Source organism: Ixodes scapularis, unplaced genomic scaffold (assembly GCF_016920785.2).
Source record: "Ixodes scapularis isolate PalLabHiFi unplaced genomic scaffold, ASM1692078v2 PGA_scaffold1__304_contigs__length_218370807, whole genome shotgun sequence".
In the NCBI taxonomy this organism is placed as follows: Eukaryota; Metazoa; Arthropoda; class Arachnida; order Ixodida; family Ixodidae; genus Ixodes; species Ixodes scapularis.
Window position 1 is genome coordinate 117,858,682 of NW_024609846.1, and position 24,709 is coordinate 117,883,390.

At 43.4% G+C, this 24,709-nt stretch overlaps 1 long non-coding RNA gene across 1 annotated transcript; it reads left to right on the forward strand.

The window, feature by feature from the left end:
* The first annotated feature begins 14,601 nt into the window (after positions 1-14,601).
* Positions 14,602-21,102, forward strand: LOC121835968. Its single transcript, XR_006077736.1, has 4 exons — positions 14,602-14,685; positions 17,532-17,569; positions 18,827-18,908; positions 21,074-21,102. It is a non-coding gene; the product is annotated as an uncharacterized LOC121835968 (long non-coding RNA).
* Positions 21,103-24,709: the final 3,607 nt, after the last annotated feature.

Genomic DNA, 24,709 nt, shown 5'->3' on the forward strand with positions numbered 1-24,709 from the left:
AACATTTTAATAATTATTCTCTGAGATAATTAAGTCAAATTTACTTAATAACTTTTAACTATTATTTCGATTAGGCAACTCTACATTTTCTAGTTGTCAAAACCGGTTGTAGGAACGATAGTTGTCGAGTCGAGTAAAAGGAATTCTTTATTCGCGATTGGTAATGATGAATTTACGCTGTCGCGCAAGTGCCGCATCTTTAGTGCGAGTATGTGACTCAAAATGATTGCGCCACTAGTCGTGCTACTAATACTTTTATTTTCCTCTGTCTTTTACATAAACGTGGAAGCCAGGACATAAAACGGCTGTTGACGTTCTGGCGCTCCGACAGGATTTGGCCGTAGAACAGGGCCATGAACATAGCTAAATGAAGTGTAAAGAAACTGTTTAAAGCTTGTTGAGAAATTTATTAAAATGTACAACCACAAAAAAGTGCAATAACAAATCAATAAAAACACAAGCAGAGCAAAACATATTATCCCACCATCAATATGCGACGTAGTAAACACTGAGGAGAAACATTAACTGAAACTCAGACTGTCTTAATATATGCTGCTTAACGTTCGCTTCGTTTTACCGATGTTGTTTACGCCTGAATTTTTTAATTAGTACAGTAAAGATGGTCACCTGTATTTGATATGTATAAAATCAAAATTAGTACGCAGAGTTGAAACGCTCCACGTCTCACCGAGGGATGTGACATATTGGTGATTTTTATTTCGTGATGGTGCGAAACGGGAAAAAATTGGGGCAATACTTATAGACTAGTATTTACCAATAACCGAAACTTGTACACTGGGTAGATAAAAATGAAGGTATGTTTTTGGAAAAGTTCATTACAAGACCACAAAAAAAAACAAAAAAAAAAACGCTATGACATTATTTGAACAAACTTTTGTTACTACAATTTTTGTGCATTTTTGTTTTCATATAACGTTCCCCCATGATATCCGCCGCGGCCGATAACGTTATCCCCATGGACTTTTTTTTCTTGGTTTAAAGGGGCCTTTATCTCCAAAAGTGGTTTAATCTTATCTTCAAACAATAACTAGAAGAACAATACGTACCTACGACGCCTGCGTCTTTTTGAAAAACAACCTATACAACTCCCGAATTTAAACTATTCGAAACTTTTTAATAAATAAGAACGTCTATTTTACTTTAACGAAACGTTAAGAAATTGTATGTTCACATATGAAGAAAGTACTAAAAGAAAGTTTGTATAAATAGCTAAAAATGGTGCACGTGAGCCCTTGTTTTTTTTTTTTTTTTTTTTTTCTTTTTTTTTTACAGCGGAGCTGTTAAGGGTTAGGTTCCCCAGGATCGTTGTCGTGTATGTCGACACAAACCTACCTGGACAGCTACCGCCATCTATAAGCGACGGCGGCAAGCACACAACCAGTATGGTTTCCGCCGTCGCTCGTAGATGGCGGCAACCTTTCCAGCTGTAATAGAAGAATGGATAGTTGGGCGCGTTGGTGGGAATTCATCGTAAAAAAACAGCGCGAAAAACAGACGACGACGAAGAAGGAACACACAGTGTATCGAATACCCCCCCACCCAGCTCAACTTTTCTTCCTTCTTCACGAGAGTGGAAAGGCTGAACGTGTATTTCTTTTTAAGGCTGGATGTTTTAGTTACTTCAATTTCTTTCAGAGCACAAGTTACATAGAGGAACCACCTTATTTCGTGCACCTTCTCTCTGCAAGGTGAGAACTACTTTCAAGAACAGCCTTAGGACTTCATGATTTTTGTCGGCTTGAGACGTACGCGTAGTCACATTATCTAACTTTCCTATTCAAATCAAATAATTAAACGCTACCAATCGATATCTAAACCAAAGCAAGATACTTTATGGCGAGACAAAAAACATACCGAAACAAAAAGCATTGGTATCATCAGAAGGTCTGTGGAGCTTACGCCGCATGACACCGCTCGTACGTCCTAGAAAAGACACGGAGTTTGCTGAAGACACAATGACAGATATGTATCTGCGGAAACGTCTCACGCATGTTTGCTTCATACATATATATTACATGCTGTGAACATGCTGGCGGGCATTGTTTTTACTACAAATGTGACAGACGTATAATACACATTAAAATACATATGCAAAGAAAACAAAAGTTTTTTTTTTTTAAAGAACCTGGATGGGAAAAGGATGTCATAAAGTGAAACAACGAAAACATTTTTTTAGAGCTCTCTTAAAGGGGCACTGACACCCCAAAGGTCGTATTTATTTTTATTGTCTAAAACGATGCAAGTTGCAGTCATAGACACGCAAAAAAAAACCGCATCGCGAAAAAAAACTTTCCCGCGCGCGCGCGCGCCTTTTTATTTTTGGCGTTTGATTTTCCCGCCTCTCGCCTCCTCGCTTCTTTTGATCGGTGACGTCAAGAATCATAAAATTTAGAAGCTTTGTAGGCGACATCTCTATAACATTTAATTACGACAATCCTAAAACATGTTTTTTAACGCAATTGCGAACGCAGTACGGCCCTTCTTTTTGAAATACCAAAAATCGGGAGTTCGTTGTGGTGCCGTCTCCTGGATTTGTATCCTCCAACGGAAAACAGGCGACACCGCTCAAAACCGGTCCGCCGGAACGCCGCCGCCCGCTCCTTTCCTCCTCGCTTTGGGTCGCCATGGCAACAGCAGGGAGTGGTGAAAGGAAGTCGACTCTCATGTCTCCGCGATTTTTGACGTCAAGGCACCGGCGCCGATCGCGCGGGAACTTCGAATTTGGCATTTGGAAATTGTTTTTTTACTTCACGAATACTGAATTCCCAAATTTCAAATTTTGAGGGTAATGTCCCGGCATCGTTTTCAATCGTTTCGGATAATAAAAAAAATATGATTTTGATGTGTCAGTGCCCCTTTAAAGGGAAGCTGAAGAGCTTTTCGAAAAAAATGAGTTAATGGTTGATTCTGACGTGTTTGTGCCTGCTGAGTTCAAATATCACAACCATTTGACCCAAAATAATCCTTAAACGCGAAAAAAAGCGAAGAAATCAGAAGCGATCGCCGCAGCGGCACGCCATTGGCTAGCCACGCGTGACGCGCCGCTACGTCATAAAAGGACCATCTCGATTCTCGCTTGCTCCGTCGCTTGCGGAAGTAGCCGGGCGCCGGGTCTTCTGCTCTCGTAAATCGGGTTCGGCTTCTGATTTTTCGAAATCTTTCGGTGAATCCGAAAGAGGAATGTGTCCACACGACCCTCGACGTGACAAAGTACGCGTTCCAGCCGTTGGCAAGGTAGGAAAATGACCCCCGCAGTAATAAACACAGACGAGGAACCGCTTGCGCGGACGCGAGATGGCTGGCTTTGTACCTTCAGGAACGTACTTACTGCTATTTATTGTAACCTAAAATGTTGACGATAAACGGAGTGCTATTGACAGGACACCTCAAGCCGGATTAGCGTGACCTTCCCCAAAACGGTCGTCAGAGGACAAGAATTCTGCACATATCGGCCTTCGTGCTTGCCAGCTGCGGGACGCATGAGCGTGCAGGCTGCATTGTTCATCAAAGCTGAGGTTGTTTGAAGGGATACTATAATCGGCTTCGGGCGACGGGAGAGCTTCCCCTGAGATGAGACGGCTGCTAAGATAGGGTCGCCGTTCTGCCACCGCCATGTCCTTGCGCACTATGCGAATAACTGCGCAAAAGGTCCATCCTTGTGATCGCGGTACCCTCTGCTGCGTTTAATTTGTTTGCCGCAAACTATGGCGCCATTATAGCTTTAGAAAAAGCGGAGATGTGTGCCCGGCACCCCTTAATTTGACGTCGAATTCGTGAAAGCTTCCTGGGTCTCTACATTCGCATACTTCTACCAAGCTTTGTTTACTGCATCACACCGCCACCAGGCATTATCATCGTCCGATCGCATTTCTACGGCCACCTGTAATGGAGAGGTCCCGGGTTCGATACCCGGACCAGGCGGATTTTTTCGGTCGCTCACCAGTCACCTAGCTGTGTTTGGAGATTTGTGTTTGTCCTTTGTCCCTCTTGTTCCCCTTCTCCAGGGATTATTTTCAACATTCTTGTCCAGCTCGCTTGCACCTTTGCATTTAATTGCATTCTAATAAAGAATTGTTGCATTACACAAACTTTATACGAAAAACACTGCGTAACTTGTAAAAAAAGAACTCAATTCAGAACAGAAAATCACATGCGTTGTATTTCCACAAAGCTGTCCTGAAGAGAATATGAACGTTTGAAAGGAAAATTTAGCCAAATTTATGTTTACGTTTAAAATATATGTGGCCTCAAATAATGTCAGCAACTGTAAAAAAAAGTTTATGTTAAAACAAGTTGCACCGTGAAAGTCGCATCATGAGTTGCATGACTACTTATTAGAGCAAGCCCTCCTCTCCCAAGTGACGGGGTAGCCGAGTAGATTAAAAGCAGAAGAAAATAATCTTGGGCTACTTAAGATTGTTTTCTTTTTTTTCCCAGACTTCCCGGGCCGGAGTCGGTCCGGAAAATATGGTCACTTCAACAATATAAGAAACCAACACTAACACACTAATAAGGCGGTTAACACAAGAGAGCCAGTAGAAACCCGCTGTTCGGCTAAATGATCGCGGCTTTTCTAGCACACTGCACACTTCTAATAACGTAAGAGCTTTTTTCTAGAACAGTCGACCTACAATTCCTACCCAGTTACGTTTCCTCTTTGCTTGTGACTTTTAATGCGCTGAATTGCCTTCTTACCTTCAAAGATGGTCGGCAGAGCGTCGGGTTCAAGCGAGCCTTCTTCAGATCCAAACCCATATGTACATACATAGTTTTCATATGCGCCGTCCGAAACCCGTTTCGTACAAACAACGGTGTACTTGCTCAAACCCACCTACCCCTTTAAAATCTCAGTGACGAAGTGGAAAAGACGGTAAGCGGGAAGAAACCCTACGACGAGCGCTGTTCATGAAAGCTGGCGGCTACACACGAGTACGGCACCGTGCAACAGCACGAGTCATTTGGTTTGGTGCCACGAGAATTCTGCGAACGCGTGAACAAACAAGAGAACAATTAGCACGTAAGGCGATTGAGTCAATAGCATGACCGGTCAACGGATAAAAGCAAGCGCTATGCAGCGGCAGAACAACGACGGCTCAAAAAGACACTAGAGCAGCCTACGAGGAAAGCGCGGCCAGCCGCGGCGGGGTCCCCCACCCGGTCCTTTTGTGACGGCGGCTGACGGGTTTCCTCCTCTCTCCCCTTTCCCTCTGCTTTGGAGAGGCGTGGCTTCGGCGCTACTTTGAAGGCGCTGTTCCGGTTAATCCGCGCAGAAAATGACCAAACAAATACGATATTCGTGATGGCTGAGGTCTCGTTAACTAGGCTCAGGTGTTTTTTCTCGTATTTAAAACCGCTTCAGCTTCCCTTTAAAGGCGCAAGACGAATTTGAAGTGGGCGCGAGCGGGAGCCGCCACTAGTCACGCGGTAGACCTGTGCGTCGCCGCGCTGTGCCGCCTCCGACGCCGGAGCTTGAGTGCCGCCGCCGAGGTGCCCAGAACCTATGATATTACCAGAACCCCCACGCCGCCGCCGCACGCAGAACATGGGGCGCCGCTGGCTGAACGCGTTTCTACACGCCGCCGCCGCCGCCGCCGCCGCCGCCGCCGCCTCCGCCGCCAATTTCTGACCGGCGCGCAGGTCTATCACGTGGTGCTTGCGCTCTTTCGGGAGCTTCCTATGGGCTCTAAAAGTGATTTATTAATTTTTGTTTTTTGTTACACTTCAAACGAAGATTAATAAGTAAATCTTAGAGCCCATAAAAAACTCCCGAAAGAGCGCAAGCACCACGTGACTACAGCGGCCAGTCACGTGACCATAGCAGCCACTTTTCTGTGGGCCCCCGCGGGCTGCCCGCGGGCACATTCTACAAATTCGTTTTGCTACGTAAATACAGCTCTAAAAAATTTCTTTCCGTTGGAAATTAATTTTATGACATCCTTTTCCCATCCAAGCTGTTTAAAATAAAATATTTTTTTCCTTTGCATATATCCTTTCAGGAAAGCAGGGAAGAAACACGCCTAAGAGAATGTCGGCAGACTGCCTTTTTTATGATGTATTTAGTAGTATGGGGGGGGGGGGGGGCACGGCTCCAGGCTTCAAACACATGATGACGTGCGTGAAAATCTAAAAAAAAAGAACATGTGGTATTTATATACTCGGCTCTCGTGCCCGTCATTAAAGTGCTTGGCCAGTCAAAGATGCCACCTACCATTTCGTGACTTGAGTGGTTTCACCGCATATGGCTATTTGCCAAGGTTACAGGCAAAACCTTTAGATCAGGCGCTTTGGTTCCTTCTTTTGATTTTGGTATTTGGGTGAACTTCAGTGAGTCTGGCAGTATAGACCGACAATAGTGCCTACACATTGTAGAGCACGTTAATAAGTACCTTGATGTGACGTTTTCTAAAGACCTAACCTGGACTAAGCATATCAACACCGTCTGCACATCAGCGTGTAAAAAGCTTTGTTTTTTGAGACACAAATTCAAGCATACAACGAAAGAGATCAAAACGGTTGCTTACAAGGCACACATTAGGCCCATCTTGGAATATGGTAGTGTCGTCTGGGACCCTTATACAAAAACAATAAAAGACATCGATTGGCTAGAAAAGGCCCAGCGACAAACTGCACATTTTATTGACTCAAGCTACAGACAGACAGCACCCCCAACTGAAATGCTCAGAGCTAGAAATATAGAACCTCAGCACATAAGGCGAGAAGTCGCACGTAGGAAATTGCTTTATTTAATTATCAACGACAAACTAAATTTAAGCCCGAATAAATACGTTCCCCCCTCATGCTCAAAACGATCAAGTAGATTGAATCACACAAAAACATGCCAAAATGATAAATGCCGAATAGGTACATTTAAACAGTCTTAATTTCTTTGTAAAAACGATTGAGGCTTGGAATTCATTGCCCAACGATGTTGTAAATTTGAAAACCGTGTCCTCCTTTGAAGATTCCATTGCAAAGCTGTTAACATAATAAGAGTTTAAAGTGATGCCCTTTAAGTTTGCAATTTGTAATAACTATGTGGGCTAATTTGTTCAATTTGTTTATTTGTTTAGAGGGCCAAGGTTGTGCCTGGCTGTCATTGCTTGTTCGGACAGCAGTGTCTGCTGAATTGTCCATTTCTTATGCTTGCGTTTTTTACGCGTCATCACAGCGATGGATACTCTCCCTGTAATAGCCCTCAAAAGAGGGCTTACAGTATTTTCAAATAAAAAATAAAGCAAAAAGATGTCACGTCACGATACGACCAGCCATGCATACTTACGAAATTTTTCGTAAAGTTTTGTATTGATGTTCATAATTGATTTAACAAATATTGGAGCGTCTTTGTATAAAATAAATATCGCATATGACTATATTTAGGCTCTCTTTACGTGGCTGGCGAAAAAATTTAGTAACTTCCGGATATGACCGTACAATCCCAATGCCATGCCTCGCCTGTTCACGAGGACGTTTTTTTCTGCACGTAGATTACATTGATACTTAAAAAAACAAAAACAAGCTATAATAAATCATATACCAGATTTATAAGGAAAAGATTAAGACCACAAAATTGTAAACATTTGATTTCGATGTCGCAAATAATAATAAACAAATATTTTTCCTTAACATCGAGGCCCAAGAGCGTGGGGCGGAGGCGCGAGCGGCCGTCAGCCAAATGTTCCAGTGGAAAAAAAAAAAATTACTTTGTGTATTTTGCACGGCCATGGCCTCCGAGATTTTTCGCGAGCTGACTGAGCTCCTCAGGCCGTTGCATTCGCAGGTAGAAACTGTTACTGTGGGGCGCTTGGTGGCCGCTCGCAACCGCACCAAACAATACAACTAAATAATTCAGAATTATCATCATCACCATTATTCTAGATCTACAGAACTAGGGAAGCAGCCCGAAATATTCTTCCCGACTCTCGCCGCAACACGTAGAGATTTGGCAAGAAATATGTTCGAAATTTGAAGCTTCATATTTTCAAAGCCGTGAAAGATGTAAAAAACAAATGTCCGTGCACGTAAGTGAAGTTCAGAATGCTGTTTTCATGCATGACGACAAAAATATTCTTAAGACTGAGCCGCCAGCCCTGACAGTATCTGCAGAGAAAAAAAAATACAGATTCGCACTAAATCCTTCAATCTGGGGCATAAACCAGAGAAACAGCGCAAAAACCGGAGCAGCGAACAAAAATGCGAATCAACAGAGATCGACTAACCTGTCCCTATAGGGACAGGTAAGTCGATATCTGTTGATTTGAGTGTGAGCCCCAGCTTCAGGCCGGGGCTCACACTGACAAAGTGCTTTGAGGCGTGTTTGTTTCCGTTTCTGGTTTGTTTATTCGCGGCTCCAGCTCGTTGCTCGCCCTCCCACGGCGGGAAAAAGAAGCGCTCTAGTGAGGGTCCCCCGGTTATTCTGCTCAGCGGGCAAGGCGGAACTGCTCGTGATCATTGCGCGCGAAATGTTATTTCCGTTCGCAAACAACGCCCTCCATTGTCCCAATGTAGTGCTGCGGCCCGTGTGGGCTTGTACCTTCGGGTATTTTGGTATTGCATAGAGAAGCAAGCACTGTGAGCGCGTCTGCGTTAGAGTTGCGTGCTCCACGCTGCGCCTCCGCTTGTCGCCATGCCCCAATCCAAGACCGCAATTTCTGGCTGCGCGCACGCGCAGCTTGGAACACGCAACGCTAACGCAAACGCACAGTGCTTGCGTTCACTCGTATGCACAATAGACCCGTTTCATGGCAAACGCCAAAATGCGGTGCTTCAGTCTTTTGCGATTCGGAGAACTTACGGTTTTGATGAAACGATTAACCACCAATTCTCCAGGTGAACGGCAAAAGAACGAAGAAGCGCGGGATCTGTTCATTTTCTTCGAATGTTATTGTAAGCCCACTTGCCTTTTGCAAGACGTTGAATTGCACAGCCGAAAACCCTCGTTATATGTCCAACTTTGTTGTCCGTGTAGCATCTATGCTTTCTAGCACACTGGTGACATAAGCAAGCTCGACAGGCTTGCAAAAACGGGGCGCCCGGAAGTCGCTTGGGATGCAAGGGGCAGTTCATGTTGGTAAACAGCTAAAGGGTCTATTCTACAACTCACTTTTGTTTCACCTAAAGTCACTGGATCCTGGGAAAGTAACGCCAAGCTCCGCGTGTGGTCGCCATCTTGGTCCATGAAATGAGCAATTTCTCCTTGACCCCTCCGTTCTTGGTGAGCCTATCTAGATTCGCTGGTGACGGGTAGCTTTACTGAGTCGTTTTTTGTATACCGAGATTTTGCTAACCACACACCGGCGAAACAGGCGTACACGTTCGTACCACCACCAGATGCTGTGTCGGTGCTTGGAGGCACTGAAAAATAAGTTTACTGTCTTGGAATGCGCAAGAAAAACAATATAATTGTAAGAGATTCATGGAGATGGGCCTGATTAATAAGTTTATCGCATACGAAGTGCCAAAGACTCTTATATTGACGAGGAACGCTTCCAGTACGATGATGCTCCATGGTGATCTTGGCGCGACTGGTTTAGAACGACCCCTTGGAAGCTTCGAAGATTTAAATGGACTAAGATGGCGATTTCCATGGCAACGTAATCGCCTTGCGAGGTTTGGGTCGTCTGTATGTTAGTATCCGTTTGTGTCCGGCTAGCAGGTAGGGAAGGCAATGGCGCTACTTTCCCAGATCCAGTGACTTTAGTTTCACCGTCTTCCAACGCCAACGAAACGTGGTGTAGTAAGCAGACGTGCAAGCGGGTAGGCGTTGCTTAGAAGTGGAAAGGCTGAAGTTGTCAAAACTACGCCGCGTAAAAATTAAAGAAACTAAAAGTTTTGGAAAGATTAATAATAATTAAAAAAAGTTCGTTTCTCATTTTCTTTCTTGGGGGGGGGGGGGGGGGGAGGGGCATTTAGTCTAGAAAGATTGTCGGCGACTTGGGAAGTTTTTGCCGATCGTCAAAAATCGATACTTTGACAGCACCATATGCTTTACCCACAATTAAAGTAATTTTACATAGATATCTCCAATAGCTATTGTTTTCATTGAATTTTGACTATTTTTATGTTATAACTTGGTAATTAAAGATGCTGCGATTGGCATCAGTGATGATAATTCGCGCACTTTTGATTTCCACACTTGTTCGCACGTTTGAGGTTAGATCACGAACAACAAAATATATTAGAGCTTGAAGAACTACGTATTAAGATATCCCAATTGATTTAATATTATTATCAATACAAATGGCGGCAATATAGGCCCCAATAAACGGCCCAATTACAAAAATACGCAATTTAACCATAATAGACTAGAGGTTTTTTGTGCGACACAAGGGACAATCACAAGCGAGTAGACAGGGACAAGCGCAAAACTGCATCATGAACCAACTAGGCCAACAACAAGTTTTGATTAACCATAACAGACTTTCCAGAAAAGTAATATTTTGTTCTCTTGTTAGAATATGAAAAACTGACATCGTTATCAAGATACACAGACGGTCAAACACTGGATGTAATATAAAGTCCTAAGCGCCACGCGTTGGTTTAAAAAAAAACACACACACTGACGGCAGGGTTGATGCTAGATATTTTTCTGCTCCAATGAACTGCTGCCATCGCATCCCTCATATTTTTGCCTTACGCGTCTGTTTGTGTGAAGTCAAGTGATGAAGAGTCATAGCTGGTTGGTCCAGCTACTATTCAGCTTTCACAGCGCTGTCAGGGGTGAGCAGGGTTGAGGTCTCATTAGAGGTTCTTCTCTGTTTGCGGGGTGAGCGTGTGTAGGCAGAAACATCGACAAACAAAAATCGGCACAGAGTAAAAAAAAAAAAAAAAAGATTTGTTTTGGGGGGACAAGGCGTGGAGGGGTGGGGAGAGAAGGAGGAGGGTGGAGGAAATGTGGGGTGGTGGGGGGGCGGCGGCGGAGAGAGCCGACAAATGCACCACGGTCACTGTGTCCACGGTCCCCATCGACAGGAACCCTACTCGACGGCTTTACGCTTCATTAGTCTTCTGTTCTTTTGTACGCTCGAAGCACTCCGTTCGTTTTCTAAGAAGTCGAAGCCTGTTGCCTTTATGTAGAGAGTCGAATCCTCCCAGTCTGGTTGACCGTACTGACGAGTCCAGAAACGGGCTGTGGCTGGACTCTCGTGCTTTCCGTGAATTCCTTTCTTTTCCCTCACCAGCACTCTCTTCGCGAGCGAATCCCCGTCTTGTGTTACCATGCTAAAAGCGCTAAGGCCGTTGCATTGCCCTTCTTCCACCCTATTTGCCTATTTGACGGGGCGGAAGAATTGCAACGAGTAATTGCTATATTTCGTTACTAAAAAAGTAATGAGATTACCTTACAAATTACATTTTCAAGAAGTAACGGATTAATTACTAAAATACAAGAAAAAATTAATCACAAGTAATCCCGTTACTTGTAACGGATTACTTCCAAGTCTCCGTCAGGGCACGCGGCGTCGGAGGGGTCTTCGGCAAGTTGGCATCGGCCACGAAATCGACGAAGGTGACGACCCTGAGAGCGACTATGGCAGAGTAGTCTAGCGGTGGATTGTGTACTCCGCCGTCGACGTACAGCCTCTGGTTTACTGTCCGACCTCACCGTGCTAGGGTAGCCGGGAACCTCCGACAATTACACGTTAAATCATGAAATGCTTTTAAACTGAACCCTCCCAAAACCAAAATGTTGTCCATTCGTCCGCGCCTTTCCCGCTAAACTTATCGGGGAACTTAATTGGTGCGTAAAACACGTGACGTCAATTAATGCACACCAATTACGTTTCCCCGCCAAGGTTGGCGGGGAAATCGATGTCACGCGACCTGACGTGAGGCGACCTATGCGCCCATTCAGTTTCTCCGCTAAATTTGCTGAACAAGTTGGCGTCATGTTTCCCCCGCCAAGGTTAGCGGGGGAAATTGATGTGACGTGAGCTATGCACCTATCATTTTCCCGCTCCCCGCAGCGGAGAAATCCATAAAAATATGAACGTTCTTCCTTACTCCCCAACACGACGGTGTAATGTTTTCTAAACGATTTTGAACCAATGTCCCTGAAATATTGCAATTTATATAGATTCTAAAACGTTGGAAAAAAAAATAAAAATGTCGCTGCCAATTTCAAAGGTACTGAAAACTTGGGGTGCGGATTATTATATTTATGCCTTTTGCTTTGTGGTTGGTTCCTCGGCGTTCGTATCGACCAATGCCGGAATCTCAGTGGTTTGGAGCAATATTACGATGTTCGGGACTCGCCACACTCTGCTGCTCTCTGGCCGTCAGTGACTGCGAAAGCAGATCATGTTTTTAGCGAAAACGTTCTTGACTATTCTTAAATATAAGATTACGAAGTAATATAATGTATTCATTATAGCCGCAAGTAAACGAATAGAAAACAATATATAATACTTACATGGCGTTAGTTAACTAACGCCATATTAGTTAAACCAGAGAATAAAATCTGCGAGACAGAAATATTATTTGCCTTTCTGCAACACTACGTGCATCTTTTTAGACAAACGAGGAAGAAAAATATCAGCTCAGTCTTTTTTATCCCACATTTACTCGCTTAATTTAATCGTTTCACGGGTATAAGGCGTTGCTCCGACAGTATGGCAACAACTCTAATAATATTGGACATTCTACGCACGCGTATTAATTTTGCATTATTCATCTTATTTTGACACGCGCCTTGACGGCAATCAGTATGTCTTCGTGGTTTTGTGCAATCCATTTTCTTTTCTATAATAATACCCTCTTGTTTAGAATTGTCATATACACAATCTCGGGGATTAACATTATTTCGCCGCGAACCCTGGCTGCTAAGATGCAGTCCATTTCTCTGCTGTGCAACTCTGTCGGCTTGTCAGGCAGCGCGTGGACTCGCTAATTCAACGCCCATACGCGCGTTCGCTTTTCCAGTATGCGGGACGCGTTTTGCATGTTAAAGAGTGACGGTGGCACCTGATTGACCTCCGCAGCAATGTACGATATGCACCGGCAGTCAATAAACCCACGTTCCTTTCTTCCAATTGCAATAATAAAAAACAAAAAACAGAATGGGCACATTTTGTTGCAACATTTTTTTTTTTTACATTAGGACTCACAAAGCTGATCAGTGCGGGCAATTTTTTTCTCTCTCTTAATATTATTACCGCTGTATCCCTTGCAAGCAGTCTTGCACGCACTACAGAAAGAAAAGTCACAAAATCAGTTACTCGATACTTGTAAATAAAAGGAACGCGTTACAGATCTAAGCTACCCAAAAATAAAAGGAACACGTTACAGACCTAAGCTACCCAAAAATGAAAGGAACGCTTTACGTTCAAAAAGTAACACACGTTTGTTTGACGTTACTTTTTTGTTTATGAATTGAAACGTTTAACCGTTATGACGTTACAGGCATGCCTAAGCGCTGTATTTCAAGAAACAGTATGTCCATGTAGAAATAATAAAGTACAGTCACTTTCTCTCTCTCTCTCCATGCAGAAACTTAATATAATTAGCTTATCTTTTTTTTACGGTTCTGACTTCGAAGGTATGTGGGATGAGCGCAAAAATTCATATCACTTGGCGCCTAGAAACGTAAAATAAATGGAAGAGTAATTTTTAAAGTTCTGGGTAGAAGAGCGAGCGGGTAACGTATACCAAGGCTACCCGTTAATAGAAGTTACTAACGTACGTTGGTTATAAGTAACACCCATAATTCGAAAGAAGTATCACGTTACCGGTAACGCCATTGCTGGTAACGCGTTGCCTCCAACAGGGCTTGTAATCCTGTCTGCCTAATGTAAAGTAAAAAGAAAGTCGAGAATGTAAATTACGAATTTTGTGAGTTTCTGACTGTGACTGCGATTCGCTTGGCGAAAACGTGGGAATGAATTGTATCCAGGTGTCCAGTACAGTCAGGATGTGTCGTAATACGCCACATGCTGCGGCCTTCGACGCTACATACTCGTTCTCAATTCAAGAAGAAAGAAAAACAAGTTTTAGGCATTGCTCATGTGCCGGGCGAAGTAGCTCTTACAAGATTTGGCTGTCGAAGCAAGAAGCGATGTCTTTGGCGTTTGAAGCCTGTACGTCTTGATAAGATAACATATATATGTAATCTAATATGCACCTACATATATCTTAATTCTCTACATAAAAGGGGAAATTAGGAATGCTTCGTGAGGAGACGGAATATTTATACTAACAGTTCTTGAGAAGGCGAAAACGATTATAGAAGAGGTTCCTTTTTTGTTTCCATGTTCAGTTTCTTTTTCTCACACACTCGCAATGGAGGAGAATGCCCACTAGGGCAAACCTTGCCATTATATCTGTCTCGCGATTGTTTCCCTCTAGCGTAGCTGTTTATCCAGCCGAGGCGATGTTAACACTGTGCACGAAATATATTTAATTTCACGCGGACGACCTTGAGAACACGTGGCAAAGTTTCACGAAGAAAAGGAAATCGTCAAACCTGTATTGACCACGGACGGGAAAAGAGAAACCCGACCTGGGTACATATCGGTCGAGCCGGTTGCCCGGTCAACTTGCAACCGGACTTGCAATGAAAGCGCGAGGAAGCTGATATAAACATCGCATTTCCGCTCGCGTAGCAGTCTACCTGTTTTGCTCGCCGACGAAGCATGTCGTTCGTTCTCTCTCTGAGTGTGCTCTTGGCCTTGGGTAAGACTCGTCGACGCCTGCCAGTGGTCATTGGTTTAGTGGGCCGTGCCAGTTTAGAGAGAAAGTAGTTCTTTACAGAACCCGTATCCCGTGATTGAGGGTTGCCAGCCCATACGAGGCCTTTAATTTTAATGCGAACATAATTTTTTCAAGGGGTGTAAAAGACGAGTACCGTCTTCATTGTGTATATATGCGGTTCGGTGGACATAGAGGAGGAAATAGTACTTATGGTAGGTTGAATAATTAACTGAAATTTCTTGGGATGATTGCTTTTAGGGGTCATGTTTCAATTGCAATATTGACGTAAGTGACCGTTAGAGGCCAGATCAATTAAAATTATTTGTGCAAATTGAATGTTTTTTCCCGGATATTAATTAATACATTTTTTATGTCCTTTAGCCCGTTTTAAAAATTGCGCGCAAAAAGCACACCTCAAACCCTGTTGCTCACAATGACGCTTAGAAGAGCGACGTAGTCGTCTCGATCGCATCGTCATTCGTGTCATCTGCGTAGCCACCAAGAACACGCTGCGGAGATGGTGACGATACGATTGAAACGTCTACGTCCCTTTTCTAAGCGTCATATGGGCTCGCGGCACGCATTTTTTGCGCGCAGTTTGTTATCCGGGTAAAAACAAAAAAATTCGAAAATCCATAAATGAATATCTCAAAAACCATTACAGTCTAGCAAATATCTATTTTTTTTTAATATTGGATTCTCCGCTTAATGGTAATTGATCTTAATAAAGCAATTACAGCAGGACCCCTAAAACTAATTATAAAGTAAATTCGAAGGTTTTTACTTAATAAGCCAACTTACCATGATGAGCATACCCTCATCTAATGTCCGCCACGCCTGATAAATAAATACACGGTGAAAAAAGAAATCCCCTAAATCTCTCCCCTTTAAAAAAACAAAAAAAAACTGTTAGAATTAAAATAAAACGCCCCGTGTCGTTACTGACAGCTTAAAGAACGCGCAGTGCGTGGCTTATGACGTTCGTGCGTCTTGATTTGTCATTCCAGCTTCCGCATTCTTTATTGGTGTTAATGCCTTAGCTTCATTAGCTGCAAAGTGATAATAAGTTACTCTGAATCCCTGTGCATTTCTGAACCCTCTCAGTTTGACTGTTTCTCTATCGTTTGATATTTGGATCCTGGGTGTACCTTACTGTGGTATGCGGTCCAGCAGTTATAGCCTTTGTAATCGGCCCGGCAGCCTCCTCTGAAAATTCCAGTCATGGTTATTGAGAATATAACGACTTTGCAGCTCCAACTACTAAATATTTCACGAGTTTGTGATATATTTGATAAAATAAATTTAACTTGTCACGTTAAAAAAGTATTTTGGGGCATTCCTAGTTTAAATTTTCTTTCACTAAATCAAAGCTGAGAGTAACGTGTGAACTGCTTTTAACTATTCCTCACATCTTGTGCAGGGCCGCTTAAAAGTTGAGTTTGCACAGCACACTTTTCTTATTATTATACCGTGCAGAAGCGTTGTTAACCTCGTTTTATTGTCCCCCGCATTGTTGATATCTGGGTATACCAGCTTTTTCTTTCAAAACACTGACACCAAACCGACTAACACAAGTCGGTAAGAAGGCAAGTAAAATTCTGGTGATAAAATTGTCGACGTCAATCATATTTATGATCTTGCGTCTAAGAGTGAAGCTACCGGCGTTGTTAATGCGACAGAATGTAAAATCAGAGCAAAAGCAAACGTGATTAGAGCGATCGTTTTATGCTCTTTCATTTTAATAAACTTGAAGCTTGTTAAACTTTCGCAGTTGCAATGAAAAGGACGAAATATGTGGGCGAACACATATCGATATTTGCCACGTCATCGCACATCACCAATATCTGCCTAAGATGTCAAATTGCCATGTGCCCTTGTTTCAACCTGCTCTATTTTAATTGTTAGAATCTGTTATCTCATCACTAGGCTTGGAAGGATTGACAATTTTCATCCTCAATACTCTTTGTGATAGGATGCAATGATGTCACCAGCAGGTATATACACAACATCGGTTAGTCCGGTAAAGATGAATTACCATAAGGGGAGATGGAAACAACTATTAGAGCAGCTAGAAATGCCATATATGAAGGGTAGAATAAAGTTATCGTATATTACGTTGGACAACAAACTTTTTAATTCGGAAACTTCTTTTAAATCCGGGAGAGTAAAATGCGAGAAAGTGCAATCGAGTTTACCTACTTTGATGAGACGAAAAGATGCACTAATATATTTTGTTACGTTACACACGTTGAATAATGTGCTTGTGCCGATCGTCACTTTGTGTTCCAGTCTCCCACTTCAGGGTAGATGCTAAATTATTAATGGTTTATGACTATTATTTGTATAAAAATGAATTGTTTTTCAACTTTTACTATCCGGCATGATTCTGTGACTTGTGCTGCGTTCAGAACTGAAGTATTCGATACTTTTCGAGGACGCCCCAGAAGTTACAATTGTAAAAAATCATTCTCTTATTTATTCACGAGATATACCATAATGTGAGTTGCTTCAACTATGTCACATTTTATTTCAGTGCCCTTTACCCTACTCAACTGGCAAACAAAAAAACTGCGAACACAAAAACTGCAAAGAAACGTGCATATTGAAAGATTTACGGAAACTTCCTTCATTGCTGACCGTTTCTGTAGAATAGTTCGAACCACTCATTTTGATTGGATGGCTATATGCATTATCCGTTAACCATGAAGATTAGTTATTATAAATGGCTTCTGTGCCTATAAGCGAATAGAGGTTTTAATCCTGAGTTAACCTACTAGGTAAATATTTGGTTGGAGAAGCTCTTTAAGCACGTTAATTTACCCTACCAGGTGGAGTCGCTGTGGGGTCCAGTCAAACCTGCCAAGCGGTGAGTGTGCTCGTCAGATATATGGCGAATTGAGGAATAATGACGTTCCTGCCATTGAATAAGAAGTACATATTAAACTCTAATTGTCCAAGCGCGCAATCCGCACCTTGTGGTATGGGTACTGAAATAAACCATTATGGGTATTTAGAACAAATAAGCCTACGCATTGATTTGTTGACTAGAATATCTTAAAAAAAACCTCTGCTTCGAAACCGATACAGAAAGGGGTGGGATAAAAAACTAGACAAAGGATATTTTCTCATTCTTTGAGTCGTCGCAGACGAAAAAGAAATATACAAGAACTGCTCAATGAGCTTCCTCAAAAGTGAGCGGCCTTTATTTTACAGTCAGGGAAAAGAATGAGAGCACCGTTATCGAATTATTTATTATTCTGAAGATAAGAGGTATAACGATAATGATACATTATGATCAAAGACGCCGGCAGAGTATCGAGTGTAGTTATTGGAGTTATCGGCAAGGTCTACTAATACCCCTGTTACACGGGCACCCTTAACCAGGGCTATCTCAGCTTTATTAGCCGTTACGCGGCACCAAAGTTATCACACTATACTGTCGAACAGTTATTTCAGAAGTAGTGAAGAGTGTGCTGGCGCTGCTTTGATGGGTGCTCAAGATGCTCAAGCGCATGTTCACCAATAACATTGACTGTATTGCCGCAGAATGTTGTCCGCAAGTATTGTGCACTAACTGTGGCCTAGCCTAACTGCAGTTAAGTGTGCCCATGTAACAAAGGTACTAAACTTCCTTTTATTGGGAGCCAGTATTTAGTTTAAACCCGTTTTATTTGTAGAATGGCTCAAACACCCTTAAGAAGAACGCATTAAATGGGATACGCAACTATGGTTAAGCAAGTGCTGGAAATATGTTGTGTCCGAGGTGGTAGTGATTGCCTAAGTGCACGCCAATGCGAGCAGTAAGCATCGTTTTGAGTGCAATCACTAGTGCGCCTTTTAAGTTTGTAGTGTACTGGCTGAATTGCCTATATACAGCAGAGACGTCATGATTCAATCCGACAAACTTCCTGTTGTCCAAAAATATTTCTAAAACATGCTTGACTTCCTTTCATTTTGCTTCATTTTGTTTAGTGCTTATAAGAAAATTTTGATTCCGTGTCTTATCATCTTATACATATATATGAAAAAAAAAAGTATAACCATGGGATGGTAACTTTTAAATATACATCTACCTGAGTGATTTACTTTTCTGTCCTGTAACATTGCACGAATTTGTTTGCAGGATTCGAATTGTTCCCGTGGGCAGAGATGCGTTTCTCACTTCAACTTCGCAAGTTCTGCGAACTGTGAAGAATCCCGTTATTGTGAGTACATTTCATCATCTTACGGGACGTTTGCGAGTAAAGCAGACCTTGTTGCTCGCTCCGCAATAGTAAAGTTTTTCCCACTTTCCCAAAATGCACCACAAGCCCTTTAGACAAGGTATGAACTTCACGTGTGAGAAGATTTGAAATACTTTCTGCACATTTGTAATGTAGCAATGTAGCCGGCTTTGGAAACATGTATTACTTCGCGCGTGCGGACGATTGCGAAAAAAGCCACTGGCCGCCGCCATGTCTTTGCTCGTGCGGACATGCGCGTGCAATTTTAAGCTTGCCATGGCTATGTTCACGCGCAAACTGCACGGGCTTTCACTCATGGGGTACCCAGTCGAGGCGCCACGCTTGCAATAGACCTTTTGCCGAATTACACAAGCATCCAAAAGAATGCGGTGTGTGTAGGTACACGAGCTGCGCGTGCTGGCATAGTCAGCTCTCACTGTTCGAAAGCAAAAATCTAAAACAAATGACACTTCGCACACGCGTTGAACGGACGCTTTATTTTGTTTATTTACTTCGAACCATTTTGTATAGGGAGTATTCACTGGCGGCCATAGCTGTGTGCGCGACTGCTGAGCGCGTGCTGATGGCGAGCTTCCACAGCTCTTTTGTAACGTACATTCTGCGCCCTCAAGATTGCCGGCCTTAGCAGCCTATTAAAGTGGGCTCGTTCTGAGCATGGGTTCTGAACAGCACCCACAAATATGGCGCCCAGTGAATGCTCCTTATAGGGAAGGCGAGCACGTGCAACACGTGTACCTACGTTCCCAATATTGTTTTTGATGCTTGGGTAATTTAGCGAAATGTCTAATATCTTTACTCAAGAGCGTCGATCATTGCTGCAATTGTTTTCTAGAAAAAATTACAAATTGCGTTTAAACTTTGTGATCAAACTATCTAACGTTACAGCACCCAAAAATGCGTACTTTATCTACATAATAAAGTTAAAAAAAAAAAAACACGCAAGAATTTCTTTTCTTGCTAGCAATATTTCTGCTAAACACAATGTTTGATTTGGTATAAGATAAAAAAAACGAGGTTTTTAATAGCATTTTTTTTTTGCGAGAACACTTTAGGTAGAGAGCTCGAAGAAACTATATGGTCAAGAATGACAAATGATTAGGCGGATAATAACTGGGGAAACTAAGCGTTTGATGGGGCGAGCCTGTGCTTAAAACGAAATAGAAAAATGTCAGCGTCGCAGTCGTCGATGTCGGCAAACCAGCACGATTGATCGCTGAGGAGAGACTGACTCCGGCTCGCCAAGTGGAGTCCCTTATGTGCAGTACACGCGTCGGCTTTCGGATCAATCAGGGTAGGAGGTTCGGCGCGTGGAACATACGGAGCTTGAACAAGCGACCGTGTTTTACGAATTTACCACAGTGCGACATTTACAGAAAAGAACAAAAGGTGCGTCCGCGCCCAGGCATCGAACCTTTCCCCATTGCGTGGGAGTTCAGCACGATAACCATTTGTTCGGCCACGGGGACTTTTTGTGTTATATCCTTATTCGGAATACAGACACATGGATACATGAGTTTGCACATTACTTACACTTTTAAAATGATGAAGGCCAGTGCTTATGGGCGGGTGGTGATTCAAATTCTTTCATGCGTGTGAGGATATCAAACACTCCAATCGACTCAGGCGGGTTGTCGCTCTGTTCATAAGCACTCTTTACCTGCGCAACATAATCAATAAAAGAAATACGCGCTGACTTGGGGAAATGCTCTGCGTGTATCACCGCCATCCGCGACTTCCACAGGCTAAACCCGAAAACCATAATCATGTCTAGCGGAAGGTTCTCGTTTGCCCCGATGGGTAGAAAACGGATAAAATGGGGTAATAAGCACAGGTCGTTTTTCAAAGTTCGTTGCAGAATATCGCTTCCCCCCCCCCCCCCCCCCCCCTCAAAAAAAGAAAAAAGAAAAAAAAAGAACACTGCTTTTTAGCAGTACAGAAAACTAAGTTCGATAGTTTCGGGAACCTTGCACAGTGGGCAGTTAACACGCCCTCGTTCGGCCACGGGTATGCTTACTCGGAGACGCGCGTGGCATTATTACTTCATTTCACAACGTTAACACCGTTTTTATTCGTGTGGAACACTTGATATGCTTTACTAAAACGATTTTGTATCTGCATTTATTTAGGTATCCCCGTAACCAGTGGATCATGCACGGTAAGTCGGCCTTTTTTTTTTTTTTTTTTTTCATTGACATTTGAACCAATAGGGCAAGTTTCTTACTATACAAGTGGGCATTCAAAAATAGAGCTAGAAGTGTGTTCGTCAGAAAAACAAACCGCGTTCTTAACTCTGCATAGCTTTGCATTCCGCGCTTTAAGTCTGCCCTTGAGTCCATTTCTCGTGGAGCACACAGGGAGCCAACGACTACAACCTGGAGCGTTCGACTCGTCCAACACGAAGCTGAAGCCGAAGTTCACGGAAACCGCGCCGATTGGACTCTTGCGACAGCGGTGTGACGTCATCGTCGCAAGAGCCCAGTCGGTGCGTTCCCTGAACTTTGTCGAGCACTCGGTGGCTCCCAGAAGGATCCAGACCGATCGTGCTTATGGGAACGACAAAGCCTCAGGAGCACAAAATCGAATGCTTTTCACGCGCTAGCATTAATACCCACGTGCCAGCGAAACGCTGAGCGGTCCGTCTGGGGACAAAACACTGGAAAGGAAAGCGCGCCGCGTAAAGGGGAGGAGCCAAGTGAAGGACAAAGGGGAGGGGGAGGCGACGTCACGGGGTGGAAGCCAATGCGCGCGCGGGAAACCGGTGAACGGCGAAAGGAGCGTCAGGCAGTGGATGCCGCTGCTAAGCGTGCAAGGCAGGCGAACGAGGTAGAGGAGAGGAAGCAGCGCCTAGCTCGGCTAGCTGGCCAAAATGCGGCGCAAGAAACGGCAAGGCGACGTGGGTCTGAGCGCGACTGATGCTGGGACGAAGCCGGCTCGGCGAGCCCGCTCCGCCGGATAAGGTTAAAGGGACATTCATTGGTAGATCCTTAGGGAATGCGTTAGCATGACCCTTGGGAAACGCCAGACACGTCCCCCTTTGGAGGAATCTAACACTGACCTTGTAGCGAATCCAAGCGATAAAAAAGTGGTTTGAACAAAGTGCCACTATTGCCTGTGACAGGTTATACATTCAGTAGACGTTTCGCCCGCAGCGCGAGCTTTCTTCTTTGATTAGAATTCGCCGCTCGTGTACTCAAAGGCCTGCGGGAAGACAGTGAATACGTGTTGAAAGCGGAGCTTTTAATACATTTTTGGCCTGTCCCCGACTATGGTTATTGGAAGCACACCCCGTTAATATCCGAGTATTCAACTTGCCATTCTAATTAAATACTTAAAACAATGTTGCTAAATCGAGCAAAATAAATAACTAAAGGCTGGTTCACACAGTCCGATTTTTCTTACGTTACGGTACGGAAGCTTGCCTGTACTTGCGCACAGGTCGCCAGGACAAATGTGCTTCATATTAGGCGTTGCTACCAGTTCATGAAGAGAGCCTTTCACGCGACATTTGAGACACGAATGTTTCGGTGACATATCCGTAACGAAAGAATATGTAAAGAAACGGAGCTGTGTGAACCAGCCTTAACTTTGGCACTGTCATCTACCCACCAGCATTACACCACAGTCAAATCAATGTAAAATTTTGGGGTTTTTCGTGTGTAACCAACGAAGGACTTTGGCATGCCCCAGCGGTGGACTGAGGATTAATTTAAACCACCTGCGTATTTTTAACGCGAGAGCGTTAAGGACTTCGTGTCGCACCGGCCTCGGTGGCGTCGCAGAAAAGTCGGTGTCGGTGGCGTGCCGCGAAAATTCTGATTGGCCGATAGGGTCATGACGCCACAGCCAGATGACCTCGCGCGTGAATTTAAAACAACCTACGACGCTCACGTGGAACGTTATGCCACGAGTGGAATGAAAGTTATTAAAAAAACATGGCATGAAACGCGAATTAAAGGTCGCCGCATGTCTCAATATATTTCACTTTATAAATTAATTCATTCGGCTTAAAAAAATTTTAATGAATTTTAGGCGGGATTCGATCCCCCGACCCTTCGGTTGCGAGCCACACCCACTACTGTCTACGTTGCGCAATTCAGGCTTGCAGAGCGGATGAAAAGGCGATGCGAACGGGACCCGATAACGCTCGCGTTCCACTCTTAAAGGTACCATGAGGAGGTTTTTGAGATTGCCCAAACATGGCGATAACTCCCTCTGCGGGCTCTAAGCATCTTGCGGGCACCAAGCATCCGATTTCCCCATTAAAAATGAAATCAAAGATCGAACGCACCAAGGTCATCTCCTGCGACGGGAGGAGCATTGTACCGGGAGCCAGGACCACTGTCAGCCAATAGCAAGATAAAAAAACCTCGCGCCTCCTACCGGTAGAACCGGGGAGCGATAACTCGAATTCGCGCGGCTCGTTGCCCATTTGCTTCGAGAAGTATGGGTATCTCCGCCTAATGGGCTTTTGTCAACCCCCGAGTGAGGATACTTCAACTTCCTCTGCTGGTGCAAGCTCGTGCAATGACAAGCTTCTATGCACTATGAAGGTAACAGAATTGCGTGGATTGCACGTGCTCTACCCATAGTTAGGAAAGCAAAAACGCCCCCAGCGAGCTTCTCGCTGCAAATTCATCCCGGACCTTCGGCGAGGGTCGTACTGGCATAGCAGGGTGATTTCAGATAAGATCGACCAAAGGATGGCTAGTCTACATTTTCAAATCAACTGATGTTTTTATATGTTATTGTCTAGTGTCTGGTATGAACGAATCCAAACTTAGTTTTGACTAGAAAAAATACTTGGGGACAGGAAAAATCGTAAGGCATGAGGTGGTGGACAGTTGCATTAACGCGCACTGATGGAGGGGGCCCGTTTGAGAGTGAATAACTAAAGCGATAAGATTAGGAGAACTCTAATACGTTTTAGGCGCACACTATGGGTATAGCTTGCTTGTAATATAAAGTAATCATATTTATTTAAAATTTATTTATTTTTCTAAAAATAACCAAACATGCCTGCTCGAACGACAAATGGCAAACTTTGGAGGTCTGTATCTCATGAAATAATTTAATCATTATGATATAATTTGCAGATATTATTCTAATAATATATAGCTAATATTTAAAAAATAACTAAGGTATCTGTGTAATACAATAGTTAGGATATATTTCGTCAAACATGGAAAAAAAATCAAACAAAGAAAAATTCCGATGCGAATACAAAAAAACACCACCCTCGATTTTTTTTTAAATTTGGGTAACCTGTTATACTCTATTTCGGCATTCATTTCCATTAAAAACATGTTGCATCATTTTATTGAGAACGAAGATACAACTCCCCAAAGTAGGGTCCTTTTTCAAAGCCTACACTTAGCAGCGTTTTATACAAGAACTGACTCTGAGTTCCAGTTTCATGAAACCAACACACATCTTTTATATATTTTTATTCAGATGAGGCCAATGATAACTAAAGAAATCGTTCACACACTTAAATTAAGGAGAAACTACTGTGTACACAGAGGTATCATATTACGGACTAGTGATCCGAGAAAAGATCATGCAGCCATCGGCCACTAGGAACTTTGTTTACTTTATTCTCCTGCGACACTATATGCTATTCCCTCTTCCGCTCTACCTTCATCTCTCTCTCTCTCTCTCTCATATATATCCCTGATATATATCCAGAACAAAAACATGTTCAAGCATTCCCTTTCTGCGTGGTAGTGTTCTGTGGCTAGCAAAAATCATTTCCTCGCTAAGCT